Genomic DNA, 9121 nt, shown 5'->3' on the forward strand with positions numbered 1-9121 from the left:
TGCAATGAAAGTAAATCACATTCCAACAAAGCATTTTGAATCAAAGAAAGTCAAATGCATTTAACGAAGCTAATAGAATTAAATGAAAGTCAAACACATTCAAACAAAGCATTTTGAATCAAATGAAAGTCCAAAGCATTCAAACAAAGCATTTTGACTCACATGAAAGTAAAAAGAATTCATTGAAGGGAATTGAATCTAATGGAAGTCAAAAACATTCAAACAAAGCTTTTGGAATCAAATGAAAGTCAAATGCATTTAACGAAGCTAATTGAATCAAATGAAAGTCAAACAAAATCAAACACATTCGTACGATTTTTTTTGAATCAATTGAAAGTAAAAAGCATTTAAACAAAAATTTTTGAATCAAATGAAAGTCAAAAGTATTCATTAAAGCTAATTGAATCAAATTAAAGTCGAACACATTCAAAAAAAGGTCTATGAATCAAATGAAAGTCAAATGCATTCATTAAGGCTAATTAAATCAAATTAAAGTCGAACACATTCAAACAAAGCTTTATGAATCAAATGAAAGTCAAATGCAATCAACAAATCTAATTGAATCAAATAAAAGTGAAACACTTTCAAACCAAGCGTTTTGAATCAAATGAAAATCAAATGCATTCAACGAAGCAAATTGAATCAAATGAAAGTTAAACACATTCAAACCAAGCTTTTTGAATCAAATGAATTTCAAACACATTCAAACAAAGCTTTTTGAGTCAAATTAAAGTCAAATGCATTAATTAAAGCTAATTGAATAAAATAAAAGTCAAACACATTCAAATAAAGCTTTTGGAATAAATTGGAAGTCAAACGCATTCAAACAAAGCATTTTGAATCAAATGAAATTCAAATGCATTTGACGAAGCTAATTGAATCAAATGAAAGTCAAACACATTCAAACCTAGTTTTTTGAATCAATTGAAAGTCAAACACATTAAAAAAAGCTTTATGAATCAAATAAAAGTCAAATGCATTAATTAAAGCTAATTGAATCAAATGAAAGTCAAACACATTCAAATAAAGCTTTTTGTATCAAATGAAAGTCAAATGCGTTAAACGAAACTAATTATTTCTTATGAAAGTCGAACACATTCAAACAAAGCTTTTTGAATCAAATGAAAGTTAAAGGCATTCAACAAAGGCAATTGCATCAAATGAAAGTCGAACACATTAAAACAAAACTTTTTTAAATGAAATGAAAGTTAAACACATTCAAAAAAAGCATTTTGATTCAAATAAAAGTCAAATTCATTCAACAAAGCTAATTAAATCAAATGAAAGTCAAACACATTTAAATAAAGCTTTTTGTATCAAATGAAAGTCAAATGCATTTCACGAAGTTAATTGAATCAAATGAAAGTAAAAAACATTCAAACAAAACTTTTTGAATCAAATGAAAGTGAAACACATTGAAACAAAGCTTTTTAAGTCAAATGAAAGTCAAATGAATTTAACAAAGCTAATTGAGTCAAATAAAAGTCAAACACATTTAAACAAAGCTTTTTGAATCAAATAAAAGTCAAATGCATTCTACAAAGCTAATTGAATCAAATAAAAGTCAAACACATTCAAACAAAGCATTTTGAATCAAAGAAAGTCAAATGCATTTAACGAAGCTAATTGAACTAAATGAAAGTCAAACATATTCAAACAAAGCATTTTGAATCAAATGAAAGTCCAAAGCATTCAAACAAAGCTTTTGGAATCAAATGAAAGTCAAATGCATTTAATGAACCTAATTGAATCAAATGAAAGTCAAACACAAGCAAACCAAGCTTTTTGAATCAAATAAAAGTCAAACATATTCAAAAAAAACTTTTTGAATCAAATGAAAGTTAAAGGCATTCAACAAAGCTAATTGTATCAAATGAAAGCCGAACACATTAAAACTAAGCTTTTTTGAATCAAATGAAAGTTAATCAGATTCAACAAAGCTTTTTGTATCAAATGAAGGTCAAATGCATTCAACAAAGGTAATTGAATCAAATGAAAGTTAAACACATTCAATCGAAGCTTTTTGAAACAAATGAAAGTCAAAAGCATTCAAACAAAGTTTTTTGAATTAAATGAAAGTCAAACATATTCACACTAAGCTTTTTGAACCAAATGAAAGTCAAATGCATTTAACGAAGATTATTGAGTCAAATGAAAGTTAAACACATTCAAACCAAGCCTATTAAATCAAATGAAAGTCAAACACATTTAAAAAAAGCTTTATGAATCAAATGAAAGTCAAGTGCATTCATTAAAGCTAATAGAATCAAATGAAAGTCAAACACATTCAAATAAATCTTTTTGAAACAAATGAAAGTCAAATGCATTTAACGAAACTAATTGAATCAAATGAAAGTCAAACATATTCAAACAAAGCTTTTTGAATCAAATGAAAGTCAAACAAATTCAAACAAAGCTTTTTGAATCAAATGAAAGTTAAAGGCATTCAACAAAGCTAATTGTCTCTAATGAATGTCGAACACATTCAAACCAAGCTTTTGGAATCAAATGAAAGTCAAATGCATTCAACGAAGCTAATTGAATAAAATGAAAGTTAAACATATTCAAACAAAGCTTTTTGAATCAAATGAAAGTCAAAGGCATTCAACAAAGCTAATTATATCAAATGAAAGTCGAACAAATTAAAACAAAGCTTTTTTGAATCAAATGAAAGTTAAACACATTCAAACAAAGCCTTTTGAATTAAATGAAAGTCAAATGCATTCAATAAAGCTAATTGAATCAAATGAAAGTCAAACACATTCAAATAAAGCTTTTTGAATTAAATGAAAGTCAAATGCATTTGACGAAGCTAATTGAATCAAATGAAAGTCAAACACATTCAAGGACTTATCTGACTGCGCCTGTACCTGCAAAATAACGGAGACTCCGTGGGTTTGGAGCTCCGCCTCCGACGATCAAGTTAGTACTTGAATATGAGTGGGAGAAGGTGCGGAAAATGAAATGAGATCTTCACAGATTACAGAATAAGGTGCTCTCTGATGTGAGAGAATGTAGGGTAGGTGTAATAAATAATTGAATGTGTCCCCAAAATGGGGGAATATCTCCCTATTTATAGGGTCGTTGGGAATTGTGCCATTACGTAGGTCATGTGCCCTAGAATTGGTGGGATGCCCCGTTTTTGCGACTTTTTAGGGAATTGGGCCTATGAAGGCCGCCATTCCTTCTCCTGACAATGGATTCCACATGTCATCTTGCTAGTGGCCCAATTTGGACCAATATTGGGTTTACAGTGTCCTGCTTTCATTGGGCCATGTGGCGGGGTAATTTTACCCAAAGCATTTGCACCTCACAGATGTGATGTGGCGTGCCATGTGGCATCTGTGACACTTGTCACTCATCAGTTGGTGGAACAGTTTTTACTGTTCACTTTCTAGGGAAATTACTAGGGTGCCCCTAGGATTACCCCTATATTAATATAAAGTTTACCCCTCATTTTTCGCATATTTATGAAAAACGTTTTAGAGAATTTGCAAAGAAAAGTGTTATCTGCCTCTTGCTACAATCCCACTGCTTTAACCGACTCAGTTTACCTCAACTAGTACCTTCTATAAGGTAATGATGAGTGACATTTATGTCACTCCTAGGATAGTGTTTATGCCTTGTTTTAGCTTGTCTTAGGGTGTTTTGTAGTTGTTTTGTTCAAATAATGCGTGCATACATGTCTCGATGTGATTTTAATGAAATCGCGTATACTGTTGTATGCTTGCCTTCATTGTGTGTTTGCACCGTTCCCTATACCTTATTGCTTCCCTTGGTGTTTGTGCTAAGGTATTTGAAGTCTTGGATTGCAAAGAAGAAGCCAAGGAAGCATGAGAGAAGAATCGAAGAAAGCAAGGTGCAAGGGCGCAAATAATGTGCGGGCGCGCAGCCCTGTGAGAACCCGCGCAAAATTGGCGAAATTGCAGAATCGAGGCAGAAAGTTTTGCGCGGCCTGTGCGCGACATGTGCGCGGGCGCACACCCACACCGTGCGGGCGCGCACACCTAAGCACTAGCCGCGCAACCCACAAATGCGCGGGCGCGCAGCTACTTTGCGCGGGCGCGCAGGCTGCTGCGAGGGAGCGCAGGCCGCTGCGAGGGCGCACAGACCGCTGCGAGGGCGCACGCGCGGGCGCACAGCTACCATGCGCGGGCGCACAGATCCTTGCGCGGGCGCACAGCGGGTCCTGTTCAGCGTTTTTGCGCGATTCTTTATATATTGCGGGGCTTGTTTTGTAAAAGGGGGACTTCATTCTTTTAGATCTTTTTCCCTAGTTTTAGGAGAGCTTCTCTCTCTAGGTTTAGCTTAGGATTAGAGTAGTTTAGAGAGAGAAAGTGAGGGTTTCACCATTGTTGAGCTTGGATTTTGAAGAAGAAGATTGATCATCTTGTTTGTAGACTTTCATCTTCAATCAATGAGAATCTCTAACTCTCTCTCCTCTATTTTTATTGTTTTATTTTGATTATTGTTTTTGTTGTTGGTATTGCTTGTTAATCATGTTGATTCTTGATTATTTGTTGATTAATCTTGTTGTTATCATAATTAGTGAGTAATTTTCCCATTAAGGGGATGGTTGTGGTGTAGTTGGATCTTGAGAATGTTCTAGGTTTAGAGTTGATTTATTTGTGATTAAAGTCTTTATGTGTTTGATGTTCTTTAATCTTCTTGCAAGTGCACATTGTTAGTTGATTAAAGGTGAATCTTTGCTAACAAGAAACGGAAGTTGACTTAGTTAAGATTCATTACTATCGATAGTTCTTTGATTGCACCTTCTAATATATGGTTCTAGTGTGGAAACATAGAGGCTATGTTAGGAGAAGCCAATTGACCCCGGAAGGCGGCTAGATTGGACCCTTTATTTCGATATTTGAGCATGTTTAGTTCATAATTAATTCAACTTCTATACTTTTGTTTATGTTCAAGTGAATGCTATACCTAAACCATTTCCCTTAATGTTTTATTTCTTGTTTTAGCATTTTTAGACTTTAGTTTATTTATCTCCTATTCCGGACTAGCTTAATTGTCGATAACATTTGGTGGTGTTTAACCGTTCTCTGTGGTTCGACCCCTATGCTTGCCTTATACTCGTATTAGGTTTGTTTAGGTTGTATAAATTGTATTTGATCTAGGTGTAGTCGTTTGACGACGCGATTATTCCCTTGTCAGGTAACCGCCTGACTCTCTTCTCCTTAAAGCTTTACATCTCCGCCCGTGTTTGTTTTTCTTTACATTCATAAAAGGTTTCACAAACACACACGACACGGCCTAGGATAGCTGTCAGCCGGTCACTTGGGATGGCTGAATCTAGGATTAGGGGTGTCGTCTGCTCCATTCCTTCGTCCCCCAATCCGACCGTCTTTGTGGCTATGACTGTGCAGGACACTATAACCAGGACGAAAAGAAAAGCACAGCCGCCTAGTGATGAGGAGGATGAGGGTTCCATAAGGGTGCCCAGGAGCGAAATTCAATATGATACACCTGGTGCCCCGAGTACCCTAGGCGACTCCATTATGAGGGAGTCAGATGATTCGGCCGATGGAGGGTCATTTGATTCAAAAAGCTTGGTTTGAATGTGTTTGACTTTCATTTGATTCAAAACACATTGTTTGAATGCATTTGACTTTTATTTGATTCAAAATATTTTGTTTGAATGTGTTTGACTTTCATTTGATTCAATTAGCTTTTTTGAATACATTTGACTTTCATTTGATTCAAAAAGCTTTGTTTGAATGTGTTCGACTTTCATTTGCTTCAATTAGCTTTGTTGAATGCATTTGACTTTCATTTGAATAAAAAAGTTTTGTTTCAATGTGTTTGACTTTCATTTGACTCAAAAAGATTTGTTTAAATGTCTTTAACTTTCATTTGATTTAATTAACGTTGTTGAATGCATTTGACTTTCATTTGATTCAAAAAGCTTTTTTTGAATGTGTTCTACTTTCATTTGATTCAAAAATCTTTGTTTGAATGTGTTTGACTTTCATTTGATTCAATTACCTTTAATAAACGCATTTTACTTTCATTTGATTCATAAAGCTTTTTTTGAATTTGTTTAACTTTCATTTGATTCAAAAAGCGTGGTTTGAATGTGTTTGACTTTCATTTGATTTATTTAGTTACGTTCAATGCATTTGACTTTTATTTGATTTAATTAGCTTTGTTGAATGCCTTTGACTTGCAGTTGATTACAAATCCTTTGTTTAAATGTGTTTGACTTTCATTTTATTCAAAAACCTTGGTTTGAATGTGTGTGACTTTCTTTTGATTCAATTAGCTTTGTTGAATGCATTTGACTTTCATTTGATTCAAAAAGATTTGTTTGAATGTGTTTGAGTTTCATTTGATTCAATTAGCTTTGTTAAATACATTTTAGTTTCATATGACTTAAAAAGCTTTGTTTCAATGTGTTTGTCTTTCATTTCTTTCAAAAAGCCTTGTTTGAATGTGTTCGATTTTCATTTGATTCAAAAAGCCCTGTTTGAATGTGTTTAACTTTTCATTTGATTCAATTAGCTTTGTTTGAATGTGTTTGACTATCATTTGATTCAATTAGCTTTAATAAATGCTTTTGACTATCATTTTATTCAACAAGCTTTGTTTGAATGCTTTTGACTTTTATTTGATTAAAAAAGCATCGTTTGAATGTGTTTGACTTTCATTTGATTCAATTACCTTTGTTGAATGCATTTGACTTTCATTTGATTCAAAAAACATTGTTTGAATGTGTTCGACTTTAAATAGAAACAATTAGCTTAGTTAAATGCCTTTTAATTTCATTTAATTAAAAAATCTTCGTTTGAATGTGTTTGACAGTCGTTTGATTCAATTAGCTTCAGTGAATGAATTTGGCTTTTAGTTGAGTAAAAAAGCTTTGTTTAAATGTGTTCGACTTTCATTTGATTAAATTAGATTTGTTGAATGCATTTTACTTTCATTTTATTAAAAAAGCTTTTTTTAATGTGTTTGACATTTATTTTACTCAAAAAGAATTTTTTAAATGTCATTGACTTCTATTTGATTCAATTAACATTGTTGAATGCATTTGACTTTTATTTGATTCAAAAACCTCTTTTTAAATGTGTTTAACTTTCATTTGATTTAAAAAGCATTGTTTAAATGTGTTTGACTTTCATTAGAAATAATTAGCTCTGTTGAATGCATTTCACTTTCATTTGATTAAAAAAGATTTATTTGAATGTGTTTGACTTTCATTTTATACAATTAGCTTTAATGAATGCATTTGACTTTCATTTGATTCATAAAGCTTATTTTGGTTGTGTTTAACTTTTATTTGATTCAAAAAGCTTGGTTTGAATTTGTTTGACTTTCATTTGATTCAATTAGCTTCTTTGAACGCATGTGACTTTCATTTGATTCCAAAAGCTTTGTTTGAATGTGTTTGACTTCCATTTGATTAAATTTCCTTTAATAAATTCTTTTGACTTTTATTTGACTCAAAAAACTTTGTTTGAATGCTTTTGACTTTCATTTGATTCAAAAAGCTTCGTTTGAATGTGTTTAACTTTCATTTGATTCAATCACCTTTGTTGAATGCATTTGACTTTCATTTCGTTCAAAAAACTGTTTTTGTATGTGTTCGACTTTCAGTAGAAACAACTAGCTTTGTTGAATGCCTTTGACTTTCATTTGATTAAAAAATCTTTGTTCAAATCAGTCTGACTTTTATTTGACTCAAAAAGCTTGGTTTGAATGTGTTTGACTTTCATTTGATTCAATTATCCTCATTGAATGCATTTGACTTTCATTTGATTCAAATACCTTTGTTTAAATGTGTTTAACTTTCATTTGATTCAAAAAGATATGTTTGAATGTGTTTGACTTTCATTTGATACAATTAGCTTTAATAAATGCATTTGACTTTTATCTGACTTAAAAAGCTTTGTTTGAATGTGTTAGACTTTCATTTGATTCAACTAGCTTTGTTGAATGCATTTGACTTTCATTTGACTTAAAAAGCTTTGTTTCAATGTGTTTGTCTTTCATTTAATTCTAAAAGATTTGTATCAATGTCTTTGACTTCCATTTGATTCAATTAGTTTTGTTCAATGCATTTAGCTTTCGCTTGATTGAAAAAGCTTTGTTTGTGTGAGTTTGACTTTCATTTAATTTAATTAGCTTTAATGAATGCATTTGCCTTTTATTTGATTCGTAATACTTTTTTTTTAATGTGTTTGACTTTCATTTGATTAAAAAAGCTTGCTTTGAATGTGTTTGACTTTTATTTGATTCTATTAGCTTCGTTAAATGCATTTCACTTTCATTTGATTCAATTAGCTTTGTTGAATGCCTTTGACTTTCATTTGATTCAATTAGCTTTGTTTAATGCATTTGACTTTCATTTGATTCAAAAAACTTTGTTTGAATGTATTTGACTTTCATTTGATACAAAATGCTTTGTTTGAATGTGTTCGACTTTCATTTGATTCAAGTAGTTTCGTTGAAAGCATTTGACTTTCATTTGATTCAAAAAGCTTTGTTTGAATGTGTTTGACTTTCATTTGAAACAATTAGCTTTGTTGAATGTCTTTTACCTTTATTTGAGTAAAAAAGCTTTGTTTAAGTGTGTTTGACTTTCATTTGATTCAAAAATTTTGGTTTGAAAGTGTTTGACTTTCATTTGATTCAAATACCTTCGTTGAATGCAATTCTATTTCATTAGGTTCAAAAAGCTTTGTTTGAATGTGTTCGACTTTCGTTTGCTTCAATTAACTTTTTTGAATGCATTTGACTTTCATTTGAATCAAAAAGCTTTTTTTAATGTGTTTGACATTTATTTGATTCAAAAAGATTTGTTTGAATGTCTTTGACTTCCATTTGATTCAATTAGCGTTGTTGAATGCATTTGACTTTCATTTGTTGAAAAAGCTTTTTTTGAATGTGTTCGACTTTCATTTGATTCAAAAAGCTTTGTTTGAATGCGTTTGACTTTCATTTGATTCAATTACCTTTAATAAACACATTTTACTTTCATTTGATTCATAAAGCTTTTTTTGAATTTGTTTGACTTTCATTTGATTCAAAAATCTTGGTTTGAATGTGTTTGACTTTCATTTGATTTATTTAGTTACGTATAATGCATTTGACTTTTATTTGATTT

Source organism: Chenopodium album, chromosome 11, assembly GCF_948465745.1.
Source record: "Chenopodium album chromosome 11, dcCheAlbu1.1, whole genome shotgun sequence".
NCBI lineage: Eukaryota > Viridiplantae > Streptophyta > Magnoliopsida > Caryophyllales > Amaranthaceae > Chenopodium > Chenopodium album.